This window comes from Mus pahari, chromosome 7 (genome assembly GCF_900095145.1).
Source record: "Mus pahari chromosome 7, PAHARI_EIJ_v1.1, whole genome shotgun sequence".
Lineage (NCBI taxonomy): Eukaryota > Metazoa > Chordata > Mammalia > Rodentia > Muridae > Mus > Mus pahari.
In genome coordinates, this window is record NC_034596.1 from 77,375,710 (window position 1) to 77,382,649 (window position 6,940).

The window sequence follows — 6,940 nt, forward strand, 5'->3', positions numbered from 1 at the left end:
TTCCAAATGATTAGGACCATGAATATTGGTGAACACCTTGAATCTCAGCACTTAGAGACAGGCAGATGCAGGCAGATTTGGTTAAGTTCCAGGCCAGCCTACTCTACATACTGAGACTAACTAAACTAGCTAAGGTTTCATAGACAGACAGTGTCTAGAAATAACCAAAGCAAAGCAAAGCAAAGCAAACCAAAACAGACAACCCCTTTCTTCCGGTTAATGATATTAGAATGAATCTGTATTTTTTAATCAGTAATATATAGAAACATAGCTTTCATAGAAAGTACTTTATGGCTGTGGTTGGGAGTTTATCTGTCTCAAATGAGCAGTATTTGGAATTATAGAGTTCGGGAGCTAAAGATATGGCTTGGGTTAAAAAGCACTGGCTGTTCTTCCAGAGAACACAGGTTCAATTCTCAGTCCTCATTTGGGAGTTAACAGCTGTTCCAGGGGATCCAATGTCCTCATCTGGACTCTGCAGGCACTAGGCACTGAAACGATGACAGACGTACAATTAACAAGACACTCACACAATATAAAATAAAGCAGAAATGGATTACAGAATTCCCTTGGGTGTAGATGTTAGTGTGTGTATGTGTGTGTGCATGTATGAGAATGTCAACTTTATGACATTCCTCGGGAGCTTTTTACTTTGTCTTTGAGATGAGATCTCAGTGGGACGTATGATTAGGGTAGGCTGGCTGGCTAGTGAGTCCATCTGCCTGTTTCCCCTTCCTTAGTTCTGGAAGTACAAGCATATACCACCTTGCCCGGCTTTCATGAAGGTGATGGAGATCAAACTCGGATTCTTATTACGTCGGTGGTGATCACATTATTGACAGGGTTGGCCCCTGAGCTCCCAGAATTATAGAAATTCTAAATTCTATAAACCAGAACATCTGTTGTTTTTGAAGGAGGTTTCTCGGTCTTATTTATTTCTCCTTTGGGCTAGACCATTCTTTTTGGAGGGCTAGCACCATCCCTGGTGACAATCCCATGTCACTTCTCTAGTTATGAAAACTAACAATGCTCTAGATTGTAAGGTTTTACAGGGCATGGAATTACACCTGCTGAGAATCTCTGCTTCAGAACAACCCCTTGTGTGTGAGGTGGAGGTGGGTTCCCATAGTCAGGTGGTGGCTGAACTATCAGTATCTCTTTCTGGCAAACTTTTTACAGGTCCTGGGCCTGAGGTCCTCCCGATGTGTTCTGAACTGGCTGCCTGGGATGTGGCCCTGTTATATCTAGACAGGTTAAGTATAGGTTCTTTCTATGAAAGTGTCTGTTGGTTAGCCTATGTTTATTTAAATGTGTAAAGTTCCGCATAAAGATAGAAATTAAAGGAAGTTTTGGATTACAATTTTATTAATATTTTTTGTCTGTTTACTTACTGTGAGGTACAGTTGCATATTTTCTTTTCTTTTTTTTAAATTTTTTTTTTGGTTTTTTTCGAGACAGGGTTTCTCTGTATAGCCCTGGCTATCCTGGAACTCACTCTGTAGACCAGGCTGGCCTCGAACTCAGAAATCCACCTGCCTCTGCCTCCCGAGTGCTGGGATTAAAGGCGTGTGCCACCACGCCTGGCTAGTTGCATATTTTCTAAAATTAAAAATAGCTATCATACTAAAGTTTACAATTATTTTAATTTAGGTTTTGAGAGATTGCTACAATTTGGACTCACAAGCAAGATTTACTGCAAACTTTGAGATGGAGTGAGGTGAGTAGATGGATTGGCACCAGGTCATGTGGAAGGGAAATGTCCCTTAGACTGGTTTACAAGGCTGCTACTTACTTTTGACTTACCCAGCTTGAGCTTATTGCTGGATTTTCCCCTTTGCTATTTTCCTGTTGATGGAAAAAGCAGATGGTATGCAAAGCCTGCTCAGTTCCAGTCACTGACTTCTCAGCAGCTCTCTTCTTGCTACGACGGTGTCCTTAGGGCCAGCACATGTCCTAGTAGGGCAGGGTTAATCTCTGTCCTCCATAGGCCACTTAAGCAGACACATGATAGCAAGAAACAGAAAAAGGAGACTTACTCAGTGTGGCCACCATGGGAAGAGGAACAGAGAAAGCGGTCTAGTGGCCCCCACACCCTGCCCAAGTCTGTCTCCAGAGGACTTCAGGATTAGGTCATAAAGGTTTCATAAGTAGGCCGAGTCAAGGTGTGGGCCTGCTTATCATTGGCTGGCTTCAGTTTCTCCTGTGAGATGATCTGACGAGTTTTGAGAGCTGTGTGAGAAAAATCCTACTGTCCCTGGCAACAGGGCCCAGACCTTCTGTCTTTTAATAGAAAACTCTGGGGACCAACTGTTGTCTCAGTGGTCTGATAACCTAAGCTGTAGGGGTTTCTCCTTAGAGAGGTATCTTGGCTCTTATAGAATGGTTGTATTGATAGTTAAAATAGTTTAAGTTTTCCCCTGGTTACTTAAGCTGCTTAGGTTTTCTGTTATACACTTCTGTTTCTGTTCATGATAGATACGTGGAGACAGTCTTCTCCATTTGTCTTACATTTTGATGTGTTTCTCTTTCAACCCTGTTTTGAGCAAGAGCGTGTTACTGAATCTACACTCTACAGTTAGAAGCATTACGCTTATGAACAGGGCGGTGGCTGGGTCGCTCCTCTTTTTCCTTCCCCACTCCTATGCTGCTGTTGATCTTCATTTTTAGTTTTAAAATATGCATTCATAGTGTCAAAAAATTGTCAAGACAGAAGGAAGAAATCACCCACAAACACCCACCTGTAATAGATTACCTATATATTTATAAATACAGCATGGAATATTTTTTATTTCTTGGTTCCTTGTATGCCAGACTCTTGTTTGTTTTTGTAGTGGTCAAAATGCATCGAATAGGTCTGGATTTCCTGCTCTATGTCTGAGTACTTTGGTTTGGCTTTTGTTTTCCCCTCTGTTGGAAATAGATGCTTTGTAGTCCTTTGTATATATTGCATTTTATTTTTGTTTAAAATTTTCTCAGTATTAAGGATATCGTCATTGTTGGTGGCGCCCATCTTTAATCCTATCACTCAGGAGGCAGAGCAGGTGGATCTTAGTTTGAGACCAGCCTGGTCTACAGAGCAAGTTCCAGGAAAGCCAGGGCTACACAGAGAAACCCTGTCTCAAAGCAAGCAAAGCAAAGCAAAAACAAACAAACAAAAACAAAAAAGAATATTGCCAAAAGAATTTAGTTTTGTGGTGTTTATAAATGCATACATGGCACTGTGATTTTATTGTGAGTGGAATATAATTCTCAAATGTTGGTATTAGAAATATTTTGGAAACTTTTATTACTGATTACCTAGAGACCACAGAATCCTATTTTCAATGAGTTTTGAGTTGGGGTAATTAGAATTTTTAAAAAGGAATACATATGTTAAATAAAATCTTAAAATTGAGATTTAGAGATGAAGGGTGGTTAACTCATCGAATGATAGATGCATAGGTGCTACATGCATCTGCCTGTGTTGTGTGTTGGAATTGGAAGATTTACATCAGTCTGGGGATGTAAAGATTGCTAGTATGCTCTACAGAATATCAGAGAGACATGTAGGAACCTTCATGGGGTTCCCTGGAATAACAAAGAAATTTTATTAGATTAATTAAATCTTTAGTTAAATAGCTCGTTATACCTGCTCCTCAGCAGTATAAGCATTGGGTTATTCTAATATTTCTGAAAAATATTCCAGCATTTAGATTAGTTGTGGAAGGAGGATGCTGTGTGGAGAAAAATAGCCCAACCCAGAGTGAAGAAGGTTCTTTCTTTCTTTCTTTCTTTCTTTCTTTCTTTCTTTCTTTCTTTCTTTTTTTTTTTTTTTGGTTTTTCGAGACAGGGTTTCTCTGTATATCTCTGTATAGCCCTGGCTGTCCTGGAACTCACTTTTTAGATCAGGCTGGCCTTGAATTCAGAAATCCGCCTGCCTCTGCCTCCGGAGTGCTGAGATTAAAGGCGTGCGCCACCACGCCCAGCGAGGTACTTTGTTGATGTCCTAGGGCTACCATAAGTTAAATTCTCAAAATCAGATCAGCCCAGTGGTCTGATTCATGCAGGTCTCTTCGGTTCTGTTGCTTCGTACTTAACCTTGATTTCTGACTGGTGCTGAAGTAAAGACCTTGAGAGTTTTCTTATCTGCTGCTTTGTTACTAGAAAAATCACCTAAGGAGTCAGCTCTTCTGGGTGACCAAGTCCAGGAGGCAACCAAGGTTATCAGCGGATCTCCCCTCTGCAAACCTTTGTTTAGAGCTTATGGCTCCCAAAAGCCTACTGGGTAATTGGAGCATCACTTTCAAAGCAGCTTTCTATTTCTGATTTTCCTTGAATTTCAGGAGAGAAATTGGAGAATGATTATCTTTAAAAGTGTCTTTAAAGCACTCAGCACACCCCCAGGCTGTGTTTTTATGGCCATTCCCAGTCTCATATTTAATAGTGGTGGAATTTAAGAAAGTTTTAGATCTCTGAAATTTTTAGCCACTTGAAAAGCTCATTCTTTGGGTATTTCTATTTTTATTATTATTATTTTATTAGTTATACATCTCAGAAACTCTTTTTCAAACCCAGCATCTTTGGAGCCTCACGAATTACTGAAAGTTGAAGCAGGTGACCTGCAGGAGTGCTCCATGATACAGCCTGCAGCTGTGGTGCTGAGGGGAAGGAAAACCAGTGCAAGCTGCCCCATATCTGGACCCCACCCCACAAGGTTCCATATAGCCAGTGTGAGAATCTCTGAGATAGATGGCATCGACGCCGAGTATAAAGCCTCCCTTCCCACCTGCTTTTTCCAGATAGTGCCGGCGGTCTGCGCTACATGTACGTTGTCGTAGGCCTTGTCAGCAAGCCAGCTGTCTACATTGAGTGTATGCTGTGGTGGGCATTGTCAGCACCCTAGAGATGGTTAAAGGCCTGGCACAATCTACAAAACCTTGTGTTGTGTATGTATTCTATAGATACATTATGAAATTATTATTCTATTATTAAAATTATTTGTGAGCAGTATTATTCTAGAATTGAATTGGGTGAGCATACCCTTTTCTTCCCCTTTAAAAGTATCTTTGATATATTCTTTGTAAGTACTCAGCCAGCAGCATAAGGAATGCTTGATGAGGAAGACTAAGTGTGCTTTACATAGGAAAAACGTTTTCTCGGGTTTCCCCGAGTGTTGTCTTTTGTTTTTGTCCTTCCTTCTATGGAGTCGGGTTTTCCTAGGTTAGTGAAGGATTGGTTAAGTGCCCTTTTATTTCACTTTACTTATTTGCATTCCAGCCATTTGCTTCTAGTGAGAGAATGGTCAGGGAAATTGAAAATAGCTCCTTTTTTCATTCCCTGAAAACCCACCGAGAAGGGATGACATTGGTCACTTCTTCCTTAGAGCACGTTTACTAGGCCCTGTCCTTACTGAAGAGTGTTCAGAACACAAAAAGGCATCCAGGGGCTGTGCTGCTGTAACACAGGAGAGTGAAGACATGCTTTTGAACTGGAGCCCAGGCTCAGTCAGTTGATAACCAGAACACCCATTTCAAAGCACACTTGTGATCCTGGTGCTGGGAGGTAAAGACAGGCAGAGTCCCTGGGATTCTTTGACCAGTCGGTGTAGCTGAATAGTGAACTCTGTGTCCCAGGGAGACCATTCTCAGAATGTAGGCTCTTGAGGAAAGGTGCTACCCTGGAAGTTGGCTTCTAGATGTCATGTGCATACACATGGTGATACACATGTACACACACATGGTCACACACACACACACACACACACACACAGAGAGAGAGAGAGAGAAAACTGATGTTTTATGGAATGCATGGACAGAACAGGGAAATAATTCTTTAGGCCCTTCTTGGTCTTAGGTATGATGACACTACCTTGCTGGGCCAGCGGGCCAGAGAGCATTGCTTGCAGCTGCTCCACAGTTCCAGCTGTGGACTTGTCTGTCACCTGCCCCTGCTCGTCCTCTCGTGCCCTGTGATTTCCTTATCACCATCAGATGAGAAGAGATGCTTATAGCCAGCAGATTTTCCCTAAACTGACACTGGATCAGGTATACACACAAGGTTTTAGCTGTTCTGAAGATTTCGCTTCCTCTTGGGAAGACTGGGTAATGTCCCTTCACTAAGCTAGTCAAGTTTCACAGTGGCACTGAAGGGACAACAGATGCAACCTGAGATGAATGAGACAAGGTTTTGTTACTTAAATGCTGATAATCTGAATTATTGAAGATGTATAGTAAATAGCAAGGGACTGACTGTGCGTGTGAATGCCTGGCGTTGAGTGTGGCGTGCCCTGGGTCACATTTACTATTACTGCTCTTGCCCTTTCTCCTCGTCAGTACCAGCTCATTTGCACTACATTTTTATTATCTAACTTTTCAGTCTGTAGAACATAAGAGCAGAGAGTAGCTTCTGATACCTAGTGGACTCTCGCTCTCTCGACCTTACTCTGCTCACAGCAGTTCCTAGTCATGGGGATTTGAGCTAAGTCATCTTTGGAGTGCTGCCTGCTTAAAATACTTGTCCATCTTTTGGGTGGGGTTGGAGAAATGACTGTACTGTAGTTTTATTCCCTCCCTTTCTTCCCTCCCTCCCTCCTTTCCCTTCCCCTCTCTCATCAGGGTTCCTGCTGTGTTGCTCAGGCTGACCTTTGACCCAGGGTCTGTCTCTCTCTCTCTCTCTCTCTCTCTCTCTCTCTCTCTCTCTCTCTCTCTCTCTCTCTCTTTCTCATTCTTGGCTTTTCTTTCTTGTTATCTAGTAAATTTGGAATTTCCATGCTGGGCATGGTGGCTCCTGTCTGTAATTCTAGCACCCAGGAAACTGAAGCAAGAGCCCTGCAAGTTCTGAGATACAGAGCGGGTCCCTGCTTCAAAACAGCAGAGGGGGAAGGAGGAAGAAGGGAGGGAAGGGGAGAGGAGAGAGAGAGAGAGAGAATATGAGAGAGAGAGCGAGAGAGAAAGAGCGAGAG

General features: G+C 42.3%; 1 protein-coding gene across 11 annotated transcripts in view; it reads left to right on the forward strand.

Moving 5' to 3' along the window:
- The window catches only part of Sipa1l1 (signal induced proliferation associated 1 like 1), a 281,885-nt gene that overhangs the window by 54,711 nt on the left and 220,234 nt on the right, over positions 1–6,940 (forward strand). For 7 of the 11 annotated variants that reach the window (XM_021202716.2, XM_029540740.1, XM_029540742.1 and 4 more), the window contains one exon: positions 1,651–1,717. The exons of 2 other annotated variants lie outside the window; for them this stretch is intronic. The gene's annotated coding sequence lies outside the window, so the exon portion shown is untranslated. Of the gene's footprint in view, positions 1–1,233; positions 1,253–1,650; positions 1,718–6,940 lie in introns of those variants that run through there. 2 more of the 11 variants (XM_029540744.1, XM_029540746.1) reach the window with 2 other exon arrangements.